This window comes from Hemibagrus wyckioides, linkage group LG25 (genome assembly GCF_019097595.1).
Source record: "Hemibagrus wyckioides isolate EC202008001 linkage group LG25, SWU_Hwy_1.0, whole genome shotgun sequence".
Taxonomy (NCBI): domain Eukaryota; kingdom Metazoa; phylum Chordata; class Actinopteri; order Siluriformes; family Bagridae; genus Hemibagrus; species Hemibagrus wyckioides.
The window spans coordinates 16,165,892-16,183,726 of record NC_080734.1 but is presented as its reverse complement, the minus strand read 5'-3'; the positions used below and the strand labels follow the sequence as shown (position 1 = coordinate 16,183,726).

General features: G+C 41.6%; 1 protein-coding gene across 16 annotated transcripts in view; it reads left to right on the top strand.

Annotated features, from left to right (window-relative positions):
• dab1a (DAB adaptor protein 1a) overlaps positions 1 to 17,835 on the top strand; it is a 394,224-nt gene that overhangs the window by 306,613 nt on the left and 69,776 nt on the right. The gene's annotated exons all lie outside the window — the stretch shown is intronic.

Here is a 17,835-nt window from a genome sequence, read left to right as displayed (position 1 = left end):
CCAATCAGCCTAGTAGCATGTCTTGGGACTGTGGGAGGAAACCGGAGCACCCGGAGGAAACCTACCAAGCACAGGGAGAACATGCAAACTCCACACACACAGTGAGTGGGAGCAAGACTCGAACCCAGGACGCTGGAGGTGTGAGGCAAACGGAAAAAAAACAAACAAAAAAACAGTACACTACAATATGTTAAATAAAATTCCATTAACAAAACAAAATCAAAATGTACTTCATGTCTAAAATGTTTCGTAAAAGTGTATTTCAAAAGAATGTAAGGCAACTAGATAGGACCTGACATCCAAAGATCAGATAGAAATATCAAATAAATATGAAAATGCTATCAGGGAAGTAATATTCAACATGTACAATTCATTCTGGCAGCGCTAACGTGTCCATACGGCAACGCGTTTTTCTGCAAGCCGCCGTGTCACACGTGGTATTTGTTAGCGCTTCTTCAACACCTTTTCTGAATCAATTTGTAAAGCCGTTTTCTCAGCCCATTATAGTGTTGTTCCCATCATCGGGCCCCTCGGAGGCCACCTGTTCTCTTCATATTGATTGCTTATAAAACCGGATTGTGTGCTGTGGCATCCGTCTGGGTTGCGTCTGCCTGTTACCTGAGTCTGTTTAGCAGACATCACTCTCTCTTCATCGCTCTATAGAGGATCTAGACATTAAATGTCAGGGAAAGTTGACATGGATGGCATCAGGTAGTGGTTAGTGTGTGTTAATTTGTAAATTAAGACAGCAAAAAGGTTGTGTGTGTGTATATAAAGAATAGACTTTGGTTGAAATGCTTGGTTTTAATCAAACCTATTTAATCTATCCTATTCATTAGAAAGCTTCTCATAAATTATCAGATCAAATTATCAGACAAATGAATTATTTTATGGCTGCAAGTCTGGTGTAAAATGACCCAGTCCTCTGCTGGATTTCAGTTTGAGATGTTTTTACTTCTGTTGGATAACCTCATACAGAATTTTAGTGTCTGGGGCATCACAGAGAGCAGACTTGGGGCATCACAGAGAGCAGAAATGGGTTTGATTTGATGTCAACATTTATGGGGAAACATACTGTAGATAGAAACATTTGTGAGGGGAAAAAACTAACCATTTCTGTTTTGGAGCTTTTCTATGAATATATTGCCCTTAGTAGGCTAGATAACAAAAGAAATACTTATGAAAATTGACATATTCTTAAACACCCCAGGTGTCTGTGTGGACTGACATGACAAAGAAATGCTGAATATAAGGACAACAAAACAGGTGAAAATTCCATTTTAATTAAGCAACTGCTATTAAAATGGATTACAATCCAAACAAGAAGGTGTCCATTTGGTGGGCTTGAATTCACAGCCGTTAGCTGGCTTGAAATCTTGTCGTCTTGGATTGCAGGGTGTCTTGTATGGCAGGTCATCACACAAAGCTGAACCCCAGCAACACTCAGGCGCTTTATATTCATAGAAATCATACTCGTGCATCCATCTTTCTGTCACCTTCCCAAACTCCCTTTCATACAGTCATACAACGTCACAGGGATTCAACCATTTCTGTCCATGAAGGCCACTGCTCTTTGAGATTTGATTACAGGCGCTTTCTCTTGGCTGGTTGCCCTTCATGTGTCTTTAGGTCCTTGCACCTAAGTCCAGAAGTCCTGCAACATTCATTAGACCGTACATCCTCGTGTCTGCCTACACAAAATGATGACATATGGATTACTGTTCTGTTCTGCTATCCAGGTGGTAGAATAATGTCCCCCTGGTTGTTTAAACAGTTGCTGTCTTCAGATAAATATGCATGTAAAATCCCGGTATGGATGTGTATGGAGCGAGGCAGTGGGAATGACAGCAGAGCTCGGGGATTATGTTTATTATACAGAAAAGGGGCTGTGACTAGCTCACAGCTCACCCAATTCAAGCTCAGGGTTCACTTTAATGTTCAGTGTGTGTGTGTGTGTGTGGTGCACTGGTATTCCATCACCCAGTATTCCCAGATCTACAAGATGAATGACTGAATTTGGGGATTTGCTAATTTAGTAAAGACATCATCATGTTTTACCTGCTGATTCAACCTGACTCCTTGACCACGCCCCTAAAACACATCTGCCAAGTACTACCATTTACGAAAAATATATAAATACACAAGATTACTTTTACTTTTACTATTACTTTACTACTTCTGGTGGTCCAGTACCTCACTCTCACTACTGCCGCCTGGGTTCGAGCGCCGGTCCCAAACCTGGATAAAATGAGAGAATTTTACAGGCATCTGGCGTAAAAACTAAATTAAATAAATTAAAATATGTGGATCAGATGATCCACTGTGGCGACCCTGAGCAAGAAGGCAAGAAGCAACCAAAGGAAAATACAAAAGCAGCTTATACTACATTACTTCAGAATGGTAAACAATTAGAGTAGGTAGTATTAAATAATCCTTTTTCACTACATCGAAAAACGATTATAATCAATCATTATACTCCTACATGAGCCTCAAATATGAAAGCACACGAGAGTATACCATTGTATAGGATGTTTTTGCGTGCTGTAGTGTTATGATTAATATGTATATATGCTTCTGAGGCATGCAAGGTTGCTATGTTGTGTCACTCTCACTCTGCACAGCGCTACACTCAGTCATTATTAAATCTGCCCAGTGTTGATTTATTGTATCAGTAAAAACATGGAGCTGTGCAGTCAAGACAATGCTCAGGACTGACAGAGAGAAATGTTTATTCGGCTGGTGGCTATAGCACTGAGAGATTTTTATTATTTTTTTTAAACTATAGACATTTAGGTTTGTTCAAGTTTGCAGCAGGATCCTCCCAGTTCATCTTACTGGGTTCAGTAACTGGCAGTGCTGTTGGTATAGATGTGTGTGTGTGTATGTGTGTGAATCTCTTGGCAGGTATAACAACCTAATTTGCCAATATGTTAGCCCCACAGCTCAGGAGATGAGTTGGCGGCAGGTGCGGGCAGCAGGACGGCAGCAGGACAGAGAGGATTATGGGAATAGCGCTCAGGGGACAGAAATGATGAGTTCATTCTGACCCCAGTGTCAGCAGCGGCTGCTGAGTGAACTGCGGCTACTACGACTACACACTTTTGAGTGTACTTAAAGATGAAGGGTTTTTTGGCTGTTTAGGACTGGAATCAGGAGTGCTTATGTTTGTGCCAGTAAACTGAATTGGAATGTGTGTTTTAGAATTGTACTGAAACAGCAGGGCAAGTGGACATCAGTCATTAGCCTGGACTCTACTGGAAAGATTTCATGTATCATGATCAATGGATAAGATGTTGGACTGCTGATCCGTAAGTTGTGAGTTTAAATCCCAGGATATATACAGTCTGGCACTGCTGGGCCCCTTAGCAAGGCCCCTTAACCCTCAACTGCCCCGCTGTGTAATTGAGATAAATGTAAGTCATGCTGGATAAGGGCTTCTGCCAAAATGCCATAAATGTAAATGAGCATCAGGTGTGAGCATGATAAGGGTAGAAAAGACTAGAGAAAGAAAAAACATTTACATTTCTGGCATTTGGGTACCCCCTTACCCCTTATCCCCCTTCAAAGTCCTTTGAAGTCACTATAAATGAATATATCCACAAAATGGTGTGAGAATGAGAGTTTATAAGTAGCTGTTGTAACATAAGTGATATTATGAATGAACTTACTCGTGTTATGGATGACGTCATGGATCACAACTAGACAAGCATGGAATTAATATAACTATAACATGGATAGAACATTACACAATGATGCTAGACATGAAACTCTATACAAATATGACTTAAATACTAGAACAAACCTGGTTCAGGTGTTCATGATCATGTGACCTGGTTTGTGATGTGAACACTGACCTGACAGGTCAACATTAAATGTTCCTATGAATCATCAATGTTGGCAAATTGCTATGGGATAAGATCATTAAGAACTACAGATTATGCTGTTTGGAAAATAATCAACACATCACTGTATCTGCTGCTACACTCCAACACCACTGAGTGCAGAACAGAAAAACAAACTTGTCTGTCATGTTCTGCAGTGATCTGCTCCGACAGGAGCGCATGCAAAACAGATCTCACACGGCGGAAATGTTACTGCCATCAAGAAGCCAAACTTCTAACACTTAAGTGATTTGCAAAACCAGTGACGCTCACCATTTTGTCAAAGCACATGATCCATTTGACATACCCAGCGTGATTTGAGACGGCGCTCCTGTCACAAAGCTAACAGCGGCAGACGCTATGATGCTGGGATGCTATGCTAAAAGGTTTGTCGTACGCAGGATATGGGGTTTTTTTGGCTGTCACAGACTGTCAGCGTTTTGCCTGGCGGTCTGAGATTTCCCCTTGAAAGGCTTGTCAGATTATTCAAAACATAACCTCTTGAAAATATTAGCATTCGGTGTGTCTGCATTAGCCTTAACTTTCGTCCATCCTGTAGGCCACTCGCAAGTGTCTGTACTCAGTGTAGTTATAGTGTGTGTGTGTGTGTGTGTGTGTGTGTACTGTGTATTCGATGACCCGCAGGCGTATATCTCTGCATGGCTAGCTTCAAATGACTAAGCATTCTGTCCTAATGGTGCAACCAGGAGCATCATCATTATTATGCTAACCATGTCGTTTAGCATGACTTTGTCCTCTGAAAGGTCACATAAAATATTGTACACAAGCTCATGAGTTGTCACTAGGGTTACACTGCCTACACCGAGGCACTCAAACATCAGTTTCAGTTTCCAATTGGGAATGCTTATTGCTAGTTTAGCATCCTTTTGCACTTTCATTCTTGTCTCTGCCACTGTAGACAAATGCGCCTGCTGTGATACGTTCCACCTCAATAGTCCACAGCGAAGAAATTCAGCATGAGCATCGATTCTGACCCGACTTTCAAGCCTCCATGTTGTCAAATAACTGCTGTGAGTTCTTATTTAGAAGGCTAACTGTTCAGGGAAAGTGTGTTTAGGTCCAAAAGCGCATTGACTGGCACACAAGCTTATGTGTAGCAAATAAAGGTCAGTCTGTGGATGCTAGTCATACCTGTAAGCCTGAATAACCTGCCATTGATTTTCACCACATGCTGTTTGAATGGCTCTCCAGAGCCTTTTTTTAACTAGCGGTGCCTAGCAGCTGTCAGGAGAACTCAGAGTGAAATGCATTTCAAACTCTGACACCCACAGGCCTGTTAAAGGACTTTAAAGCTGCTAGGTTTTTTTGAGTAACTACTGATTATGTTCTTGAAATGTGTAAACAAGCTGATCTTTCATGCTGTAGTCATTTGTTAGTCATATTCACGCTTCAGAGTTCCTCTTTGTTGGGTCATAGTGAAGGTTTTGAGAGCAGACAGCAGGAGAGCTACAGATTGAAGTAGGATTTATTTAGTTAGTGTATAGTGAGGAGTTACACATACTCATACACAAGGATGCAGGAGACCTGGAGTCTATCCCAGGGGACTCGGGGCAAAAGGCAGGGGATACCCTGGACAGGGTGCCAACACATCACAGGGCACACTACAGACAGTGTAGAAATGCCAATCAGCCTAAAAGGCATGTCTTTGGACTGTGGGAGGAAACTGGAGTACCAGGAGGAAACCCATGAGAGAATATGTAAACTCCGCCCACACAGGCTGGATTTGAACCTGCAACCTGCATTTTACACATATCCTAGCATGACATAATGGGTTGAATATGAGCTTCAACAAGGGCATATAACGTCAAAACTCTTTCTTATATCCTCACACAACGCTTCTCTTAGTAGCACCAGTGCAAATTAATCCTCGCTTCTTCTCGCACTTAAGAAAGAGCGATGCAGCAGAGCTTTAATCATTTACTCTCCAGCTCTCTGACATCTTCATCTCTACTCTCTGCTTAAACAGATCTGATCTTTCATGCCAATGCTACCATCGACCTAATCATCCTAGACCCAGCCTACATGCTGCGGAATACAGTATAAGGCTTATGAATCAAGGTGTGAGCTTCTTTGTGTACGTCTCTTTGTCCAGACCTGGCGCAGTGTGGCACAATTGTCTCAGCTGGATTATGTCTCCAGTGAATCAGCCCAGGCTGAAAAAAAAATGCTACTTATGCAAATGCAACAACTGTTATGAAGCTATAAAAGTTGAACACATACCACCTGAGGTTGCAGCTTTTTAAGAGCCAGATATGCCCAGGAGGGCATGAATCAAACAAGTCTTAAAAAACACATAAATGCTTACACACTCACACACACACACACACACACAATTTGCCACTATGTATTAGGTCCTTCTCAATTGATTTGCGTTGTAAAAACATCCCCACAGGCCAGAAGCTACTGTTTGGTCCTAGTAATGAAAATTGTTTATGCTCCCTTTGGCCCTCTCTCTCTTTCTCTCTCTCTCTCTCTCTGTAGAAATATTCAGGACATGTAGTACTTCAGCATCTTCTTACAACCCAAGTGTCCCGATTAACACCTCTTTATCATTTAAGATATTTGAAAGAGGGTACACATGCTCAAGGCCTGAGTGCACAGAGTGGTAGCAACACAAGATGTTGTGAATTGTGTTCACACAAATATAGATCAATGAAGTGAGAGAAAAAAAAAAATCACCTGCTTTTTTACTAATCATCACATGTCCAGTTTGGGTGAGTCTGTGTGCATAGTAATCTCAGATTCCTGTTCTCGGCACATTGTAAAGGAACCTGTTGTTGATGATCATCCACCTAAAAGTCCAGATGTGTTGTACATTCAAGCAGGAGATGTTTTTCTGCTCACCGCAATTGTACAGAGTGAGCAGAAAAATAGGGGATGCTGAAGCTTTGTGGTTAAGGTGTTAGCCTACTGATAGGAAGGTTGTGAGTTCAAATCCCAGGTCCACTAAGCTGCCACTGCTGGGCCCTTGAGCAAGGCCCTTAACCCTTAATTGTTCAGTTGATAAAAATGTAAGTCTCTCTGGATAAGGGCATCTGCTAAATGGCATAAATGTAAATGATTATTTTAGTTACTATAGCCTTCCTGTTAGCTCTGACCAGTCTGGTCATTCTCCTTTGATATCTCTCAACAAAGTGTCCCAGCTTGCCGGGTGTGTGTGTGTGTGTGTGCTTTCAATGCAAAACAAGTACACCTCTCCATGGCAGTGGTTTTCCCTAATGGCAGTGGTCTCTTTCAGCAGGATGGTGCTCCCTGCACAAAAGGTTCAGGAATAATTTGAGGAAGTGTTGAAGACTTGGCCTCCAAATTTCCCAGATCTTAATCTGATCAAGCTTTTGATGTGGGATGTGCTGGACAAACAAGTCTGATCAATGGAGGTTCCACCTCACAACTTCCATCCATCCATCATCTATACCCACTTATTCCTAATTAGGGTCACAGAGATCTGCTGGAGCCTATCCCAGCGCACATAGGGCAAAAGGCAGGGGTACACCCTGGACAGGTCACCAGTCCATCACAGGGCCACATATAAACAGACAACCACACACAGGCAATTTAGAATTACCAATCAACCTAATGTACATGTTTTTGGACTGTGGGAGGAAACCGGAGTAAACCCACACAGGCATGGGGAGAACATGCAAACTCCACACAGAAAGGCCCTGCCTGTTCAAACCCAGGACTTGAACCCAGGACCTTTTTGCTGTGAGGCAACAGTGCTAACCACTAAGCCACCATGCTGCCCACACCTCACAACTTGTAACACTTAAAGAAGTCTTAGCACAAAATACCACAGCACACCTTCAGGTGTCTTGTCATGTCTTCCATACCTCGATAGCTCAGAGCTGTTTTGGTGGTACAAGGGACAACATACACCATATAAGGCAGGTGGTTTTAATGTTATGGCTGATTGGTGTATAAATATGAATATTGTAGCGGTTTCCAACAACAGAGGGCTGAACTTAGACACACCAGAAACTTGAGGTACTGAAAAAATATTTCCACACATGCTCAAGGTGCTAGAATTTTGGTGTAAAGGTGAGAGCAGGGTGTTGTCAACGTTGTGCTCTGTGGCTGTTATGTTCCAGGAAGAAGTGGAGCTGTAACAAGGCAGGACCCCAGGAGTGTGTGTGGGTGCTGCAGGCCCTTGAAAACCAACATGTGCAGCAGCGAGTTTTGTCTCCAATAAACTTGCTTACCTCCCTGAAATTGCAGTGTCCCAAGATACTCTCCCTGTTTTACTGGAGGGAGAGGAGTTCTTGCCAGAGCTCTGATTGGCTGTCTACTTTTTGGTGCATTTCTGCCGCTGTGCCCTGCAGCCATGTGCTCACCCGGACGGTAGCTGTGTGAGGAGCGAGAGAGAATGATAGATAGATAGATAGATAGATAGATAGATAGATAGATAGATAGATAGATAGATAGATAGATAGATAGATAGATAGATAGATAGATAGATAGATAGATAGAATTGCAAAATATTTGCAAGTTATATAATGCTGTGCCTACACAACAGGGTTTAGAAAGTAGTAGGGAGAGAAAAACAGTGAGAGGAGCCTGGTTAAGTCCTTAAATGAGAACAGAGATGCCTTTTCTTGTTCTGTGATGCACCTGGTTGAGTATTCATAGAAGCACTGCAAACCATCGATCGACTCCGTACCAGAGACACGGCCTCTCTGACAGCATGCTATTAAAACCAGTGAGCTAGCATAGCGTAGCACATCCCAGCACTGAGGAGAAAACCTGCTATTACTGAAACAAAAACCACGCTGCAGGTACATCCATAGCTGCTTCTATAATGATCACCAGAAGCTTGTTTGACTATGCGCGCGAGCAGCATGCGCCTAAAATAATGAAGTGCCGTCCTGTTGTGCTTTCACCGCTAATAATTTAGCTTCAGATGGCTTCTCTGAGAACAAGGTAGGAAATAATGAAATAAAAACAGGCTTTCGGGTTCACGCTTGCGGCGCCTCGGGTCTCCTTTCAAGCAAATATGTGCATTCCGAAGTTTCGTGATGGGAGCGTGTGCACAGACAGGCTGGGCTCGCTTATTAAAACACATTCTAACAATGTTCTACACAGTGTGAGCCGAAACGAATCGGTTATACTTTATGTAAGACCGATGCCCCAATCATTTAGTTGTGTTTGTGTGCTTGAGCGTGTGTGTGTATACAGGGGTGTGTGACTGGCAGGTAGTTTTCAATCTGTGGCTTCAGGAGTTTCAACACAGAGAGGAAAAATGTGACTCGCATAGGAGGCTTGTTTAACAGAACATTCGGAATCTTTCATAGGATTGCGTTCACTTCGGCTGCAGCGATACGAGCCTTTAACTACACGTGGTGCAATATCAAGATAAACAGCAGGGGCAGAATGTGAAGCAAAGCAACCGTGCTCTCTTACTATTACAAATGTGGAACCATCCAGTCCATCCTGCATATTCCATTTGGCTAACATACTTCAGAGAAAATACTTTCTTGGAAGGAACTAACACTAGAATCTTTTCAAAAAATCTAACTATAATAACTAAGCTATGGTTATATGAGGTTTAATCTTTTATGTGTTAGTCATCATTCAGATAAATACAGGCTGAATGCTTCAATCAGAGCAATACAAATACAGCCGAGTTGGCGTACCTCTGGAGGCCAAGTATTTTGACTGAGGTCAGGGTTTGTATACGATTAGAGCTGGATGAGCGTTAAATGGATAAAAACAGTTTCTTTAGACCAAGGTTTCTGGATTTTAGTGAAAGTACTTCGGTTTCCGCTCCATTTCAAATAGGAATCAGTTCAAACAAGGGGTAGAATTAAGCTAAAGCAAATTAGTTGTTGTTGTTGTTGTTCTTTCGGCTGCTCCCTATTCGGGGTCGCCACAGTGGATCATTTGGTCCGCATGTTTTGATTTGGCACAGGTTTTACATTGGATGCCCTTCCTGAACGCAACCCTCCCATTTAACCCGGGCTTGGGATTGGCACTGAGAGTTAACTCTTCAGTGGCTGGGTTAGCACCCTGCCCAGGAAATGGAACCGCTGGACCACCAGTAGGCTAGGCTAAAGGAAATTAGTTATTAGTCAAAAAATAAATAAACAAAAAACAAAGTTTAGAATGGTATAAAAGAGATAGATTGGTCATTTAGCAAAGAATCGTATTTATTCCTAAAATTAAAAATTGTGCTGTAAAATTACACGTCATTTTTATCATTATTATTATTATTATTATTATCATTATTATTTCATCCAAGCTATTTCATTAGATCACATTAGGTTCTAATACATAGCAGAAAGCAGTTGCATATATTTGTTCTATGCTTCTGTTTGGATGTGTTCACAAAATCTATATGGCAGTGATTCCTGCTTGATAAATTGTCTCCTTTTGCAGATACAACAGACAATTGAATGAAGTGCCTGCTTCCGTTGAAGCATATTGTACATCTTCTCATTGTATGTGTATGTGTGTGTGTGTGTGTGTGTGCGCAGTGTTTCTCCCTCAGGCCTTGTTGGCTGTTATTAAAATCTGTTTTTTCCTCCTTCAAACGGGATCATAGTGTACTTCGCTTACAACACACTCCAATTACACTGCATATCCGAGGCCTTTTCCGAGTCACAATGCAATGAAAGAAGTGAGACAGAATGCCGTAGATTTATTACTTTATTGATACTGAGTTATTGCTCTCTTACCTTGCAGTGTTTACCTGCTGCTGTTGTTGCAATAAAGCTGCTTTTTATTTTTCCACGGATGAGGATTTCATAAAGTAAATGATGAGCGTGGGGAGAGGCAGGCCAATGGGACCGCACTTAGCACTGACTTATAGGCACTGTGGAATCTAGCAGCGGCCATTTTGTTCCTGGGGCACTGTTACACGGTAGCCAAAAAACAAATACAAATTTGGAACAAAGACAAATTTGATCTCGGGTAAAACTTTCACTCTGCTTATATAACTTGCCAGCAGAGCGCTGTTGAATTTCTGAATCTGAAGAGTGGATTAATTTTGTATTACAGCACGGCTCTGACAGTAGATCCAACTGAAATAAAAATACGATTTTTATATACGTACTGAGCTGAGATAATGAGAGGTTCATACACTGAGATGAGATAATGAGATGTTTACATACTGGGATGAGATAATGAGATATTTACATTAATGTTTACGTACTGAATTGAGATAATGAGATGTTTATATTGATGTTTATATACTGAGATGAGATAATGAAGCTCCAGTCTTTGATTCTAAGGCTAATAATAAACAGATTAAAAAGGAACGGAACTCTTAATGTTTCAGCATACCACGACATTTTGGAAAATTTCTTGCTCCCAACTTTTGGGGATCCAACATGACCTGTTCCAACATGACTGCACACCAGTGCACAAAGCAAGGTCATGGATGAGCGAGTTTGGTGTGGAGGAACTTGACTGGCCTGTACAGAGTTCAACCTGCAACCTGATAGAACATCTTTGGGATGAATTAGAGCGGACACTGAGAGCCATTCCAAAACTGGGTCATCTGCCTTTACATGCACATGAATGTAATATGGAGTTTGCAGCTATAACAGCTTCAACTCTTCTGGGAATGCTTTCCACAACGTTTAGGAGTGTGTTTATGGCAATTTTTGACCATTCCTCTAGAAGTACATTTGTGAGGTCAGGCACTGAAGGTCTGGCTCACAATCTCCTCTCTAATTCATCCCAAAGGTGTTCTCTCAGGTTGAGGTCAGGACTCTTTGATGTTCTTCCACACCAAACTCACTCATCCATGTCTTTATGGACCTTGCTTTGTGCACTGGTGTGCAGTCATGTTGGAACAGGAAGGGGCCATCTCTAAACTGTTCCCACAAAGTTGGGAGCATGAAATTTTCCAAAATGTCTTGGTATGAAGCTGAAGCATTAAGAGTTCCTTTCACTGGAACTAAGGGGTTGAGCCCAACCCCTGAAAAACAACACCTGAATTTAATGATGTGTCCCAAAACGTTTTTAGTTTAGCAATATAGTGTAGCTTATAGCTGCTATAACGCAACTCCACTGTTAATACTTCTGCTATAAAAGCACACAGACACCATTGTGTTTGATTCCTAACATACTGTATGCCTCGGTGGTTATCCAATTTCTATATTTCTATTTCTTCTGATGCACTTGTAATACAATACACTATCGTTTGTAAAGTAAGAACTTAGCCAGGGGCTTGTATGACTGACGCTGAAGAGAAATTGATTGGAAATGGAATGGAGAAATATGTGTGATGTAGTAAAGTTTTTTAACTTTAAGTAAGGAAATGTTTATTTTGTTTGTTTTTCGGAACAGTCCGAGCTCAAACTCTTCCTTTGCTTTTCCAAAAACTGTTCAGGACAGAGATGTTTGTCCTTTCTCTGTACTACGACAAACTCCATTTGCTTCTGTTTTATTTGTTTGGTATGAAGCTGTGATTATACACAACTTCTACATTCGGGCCTAACAGGAACTAACCTGCTTCATAGACATTCCACTACATTAAATAATTATAAATAGGTAAAATGTACACATTATCTTTTAGTAAATAATAAATTGGCTGTAACAGCAATTTGCTGTGGTATAAAAGAAATAAAACACTTCAAGCTGCTATTGATTTTTTTTTTTGCCTGCAACAGCACTTTTCAATGTTCCGCACAATAAAATACAGTAGAGCAGCAGTGAGCCAGGTCCATCACAGGAAGTTAAAAACTGAACTAACTTTTCCGATACGTCATCGATTTTTCCATATCACTTAACAGATATCTCCTGTCTGGGTTTAGCTTCCTTGCTGTCATTTCTAATTTGGATATCATACAAGTTCATAGATCTGTATGTTCTTTATGGAGGTATATAGGTGCAGATATGCCCCTAAAATGTTTTATTAGTTTTTGAATTGAATAAAACATTAAATTGTAAACAATGCCGTCTATAATGATGTGTTTAGAGGCATTGTCATCACCTTCATATTATCAGATATGACAAATGTTTCCAGATTTTTCAGGAATATCGTGTCTTTATTGTTGAGATGATTATCTATCATTGTCTTTTTTTTGTCTTGGATGAGATACAGGTATGATTCAGGATTGAAACCGCTTAACCTGAGATAAAGTTGGTGACTTTATTGAATGAATGCGTCAATAGAAAGACAGCACAGCGGGTATAAGTACGGTGTAAGGAAAGAAAAATTGTCCTCAAGTAGCGCAGGGTCACAGTTGCTGACGGCGATGCCCCGGGGTTGTTGTGGTGACTGACAGATCACCCGTCACCCATTAAAGTCCCCTTTCATGCAGCACCTGAGCACGACATACTCTCCGGTACGAAATGTCGCACCATGCATCAGTCGGAGAATGAAATATAGATATGCGTTACGGAACATAAAGCTTCTTGTCCTTATGCACCTCCTCTGCGGCATGAGATAAAGCGCTACACACAGGTACACATGCCACACCTAGACAATAGAAAAAAATTATTATATCAGCATTACTGCTCAAAATAAACAGCCGGCAGAGGGCTCCCTCATCCGTTTACTGAAATATACACATAAATGGAAAAACACACTTCCTGTTCCTGTTTGCTTATAAGGACAGCTCACATTCATGCACATTGTGACATCTTGCCCTCATTTCTGTGTGTAATTTCAGAACCAAGCTTCATACATATCCTGACCTTCATGTCATTCTAGGATTTTTCCCTTTGTCAGTTTTCCCTTGACCTTTATTATTGTGAATAAATCTTCAGCATATAGAAGTAGTTGGTGTAAAAGAAAGCGAAAGAGGCTGAATGAATGAAAGAAAGCGAAAGGGGCTGAATGAATGAATGAAAGCAGCTGGGTATACCCCGATCAGCCATAACATTAAATCTCCCTGTTTAATATTGTAAAGATTCCCCAAAACACCCATTGAGGCCTGGACTCCACAAGACCTCTGAAGGTGTGCTGTGGTATCTGGCACCAAGACATTAGCAGAAGATCTTTTAAGTGCTCTCAGTTGTAAGGTGGAGCCTCCATGGATCAGAATTGTTTTTCTAGCACTTCCCACATCAGATGCTTGATTAGATTAAGATCTGTGGAATTTAGAGTCGACTCTCTTTGTCATATTACTCAAACCATTCCTGAAATTTTTGTGAGGTGCATTATTCTGCTTGAAAGAGGACACTCTTCATTAGGGAACACCATTGCATTGAAACACTGTACTTTGCCTTCAGCAATGTTTAGGTAGGTGCCACGAGTCATCCACATGAATGCCAGGACTCACAGAAGAAAATTGCCCAGAGCATCACACTGCCTCTGCTAGCTAACCTTCTTCCCATAGTGCATCCTGGTGCCATCTCATCCCCAGGAAATCAACACACATGCACCTGGTCATCCACATGATGTAAAATAAACGTGATACATCAGAGCTTCTTCTTCTGTTACTCCATGGTCCAGTTCTGATATTCACCTGCCCTTTGTTTGGTGAAAAATGTCAGCATGGGTGCTCTGACCTACCACTTTTGGTAGCTACTAACCACTGCATACCGAGAAAACCCCACAATACCTGATGTTTTGGAGATGTTCTGATTCTCCAATCGTCTTGCCATCACAATTTGGCCCTTGTTAAACAGATTTTTACACTTGCCCATTTTTCCTGCTTCCAACACATCAACTTCTAGAACTGACTCTTCACCTGCTGCCTTATACTGTATATCCCAGACACTGACGGTTGCCACTGTAAGGAGATAATTAATGTTATGGCTGATCAGTGGATATTCTTCACCTGCCCAGTTGTTTTTTAATAGACATGTAGCACCAGGACACATTTACTTACATGGAAGGAAGGAAAGAAGGAAGGAAGGAAGAAAGGATGGACTGAAGGAAGGAAGGAAGGAAGGAAGGACGGGTGGATGGATGGAAGGATGGACAGAAGGAAGGAAAGAAGGATGGAAAGATGAACGAAAGGAAGGAGTAAAGGAATGAAAGAAGGAAGGACAGAAAGATTGACGGAAGGAAGGAATGATGGACGGAAGGAAGGAAGGAAGGAAGGAAGGAAGGAAGGAAGGGTGTAAGGAAGGATGGACGGGTAGATGGATGGAAGGATGGACAGAAGGAAGGGAAGAAGGATGGGAAGATGGACGGAAGGAAGGAGTAAAGGAATAAAAGAAGGAAGGAAGGACAGAAAGATTGAGGAAGAAAAGAAGGATGGATGGAAGGAAGGAAGGAAGGATGGAACAATGGACTGAAGGAAGGAAAGATGGATGGAAAGATGAAAGGAAGGAAGGAAGGAAAGACGGAGGGAAAGAAAGATGTAAGGAAGAAAAGACGGAAGGGCGGGCGGGCCAGATTGTTTTTTGTTGGTGATCATTACAACCTAATGGACTGAACATTTCTACAGCGTTCATCTTCACTTATGTCTGTTGTGATGTTTGACTTGCTCTGGAAGCTCCTCTAATATGAGGATTCTGTGGCTCTTCATAGCATGATAGTTTTTATTCAGTTCTGGAGTGAACTTTCTCCTATTGGTAAACAAGACACAGTCCTTTTTTTACTCCCGAAGTCTGATTCATTTGTTCTGTACAATTTTGTTTAATTACTTATATGAAGCTGGAATTTAAAGGTCATGTTCTGTTTTCTATCGTGAAGTCGATCCTTCAGCTATCCATAGATACCAAGAATTTCATCTCCTTATTGTCCTGAATACTGAAGACTGGCTCAATCTACATGTGAGGAATATTTCTTCTTCTATTTCTTTCTTTTCATTTCTCTATGATTTTGTCAGTGTGCACCAGGGTTACAGGAAAGATTTAATTACAGAAGAATTCCCTCTCTCTCTCTCTCTCTCTCTCTCTCTCTCTCTCTCTCTCTCTCTCTCTGTCTTTCTGTTCATAAATTATTTCTTCCTGAGACATTGCAGTGGTCGCATGAAGAGTGTGTGAATGTTGAGTGTGATCCCATACCAGAAAATGATATCAAACACTCAGCTGGAGTACATGCCAAACTGTGTGTGTGTGTGTGTGTGTGTGTGTGTGTGTGTGTGTGTGTGTGTGTGTGTGGGACCTTGCCGTGTCTCCAGCGGGTGATAAGCTCAGCGTCTGTCTGGACAAAGGTCCAGGTTATTTAATACTGCAGAGTCTCACTATGACATTTATTACTCTCCCTGCTCACTCGCCTTGTATTTCTTGCTCACTCTCTCTTTCTCTCTTTCTCTCTCTCTCTCTCTCTCTCTCTCTCTCTCTCTCTCTCTCTCTCACAAACACTTTCTCCATCCATCCCTCACTGCTGCGGCTCTGTGTCAGCGTGCTGCTGATGTTCAGAGGACGGCTGTAATTCACTGACAGGCTGTAGGGTGCAGAATGAAGTGAGGACGGTGCAGGATGAAGTGCTTCATGGTGCTGCATGGCGGATGAGTGAAACGAAAGGTTGTCAGCCTGCTTTAAAACCATTTTTTTTCTGATCGATGTGCCGAAAAGCTAAGACTACAAAGCTTTTCTCTTCTCCTCTCTCTCACTGCCTATTTATCTCTCAAGCTTGTTCTCTCGCATGTCGGCGCATCCGTCTGAACGGATTTGTGTGATTTTTCATACGAATACATAAAATTGCGGAGTAGATGACTATTTAAAGTGAAGGAAGCGATAGTCAGCCTTATATGTATTCACACAGCAAACACACACACACACACAATTTCCCCAAACTACTTTATAATGATTTATGATGAGTGGTAGTATGAGCAGCATGGTATTAGATTCCAGGTGGTCGTATGGAGAATTGATGAATACCACACGTGTTTATACACACACACACACACACAGACCACCCTGATTAATACCCCAGCTGATTAATAGCTTGCAGTTGTCTTCATCAATCAGAAGGGGCACCTTACTCATGGAGAGGAAAATAAGTCTGCAATTTCCTGTTAGCCTTAAAGGAAAATTCCAGTGTTTTTCAACTTTTCTATATCTCACACACACACACACACACACACCTGTAGCATATGTGGTGGTTACTACAGTCCAGCACATTTCAATTCAATTCATTTGTATAGCACTTTTAACAAAGCAGCTTTACACACAAATTCAGGATATAAATTTGGGAGAAATTGATCAGTTTATCCCTAATGAGCAAGCCAGAGGTGACCGGTGGTGAGGAAAAACTCCCTGAATTGTTGCGAGAAAGAAACCTTAAGAGGAGCCAGACTCATCCTCATCTGATGGACCGTCTGAGAGTGCGATTATCAATCATTTCCTGAGTACTATATGATCAAAAAGCACCAGGAAATTCATAGTATTGTTTAGATTTGAGTTCAATTTATCCTTTTTTTTTACAATGGAGCAAAATCAATGTTGCATAATTTCACAGTATCACACATCTGCTATTAGCCGTGCTGTAGATATAGAGATAGCTCAGAAATAAGGGAGTGTTCCTGTAAAATCCTGCTTCAGACCTGTTTTTGTTGAAGAGGCTGAATATAGAATGCCATTTCTCCGGAAAGCATCCTGAACGAATGCAGCACATCGTAAATGTGCCTGCCTTTCTCTTCTCTCTCTCTCTCTCTCTCTCTCTCTGTCTCTCTCTCTCTCTCTCTCTCTCTTGGGCCGCTCCAGATACATGATATGAATTTCAAACAGAATGTGCAGCCTAATTTTGTGTGTGTTGTGCAAACGTCTTGGTGTGTGCATGTGTGTGTGTGTGCTTGTTTGTTTGTTGGTGTGTTGTGCCTCACTGGTGGAGGGGGTTCGGGTGGAGGATGGCGTATGGACCACGACGTGTCATATTGGTGATGTATTCATCAGGCGCTTCTTTGAAGTTTAATGACCTCGATATTTTAAAGTCACTTCAAACGGCCGAGTCGCCGTGGCACAGCAGGCCTTCCAAACGGCTTCGGCATTGAATACTAATTCTGACTTCTTTTTTATCTTTAATCCTGGAAAGATAAACGATAAAGATGGAAAGATAAACAAAAGAGAACCTGCATGTTGGATTTTA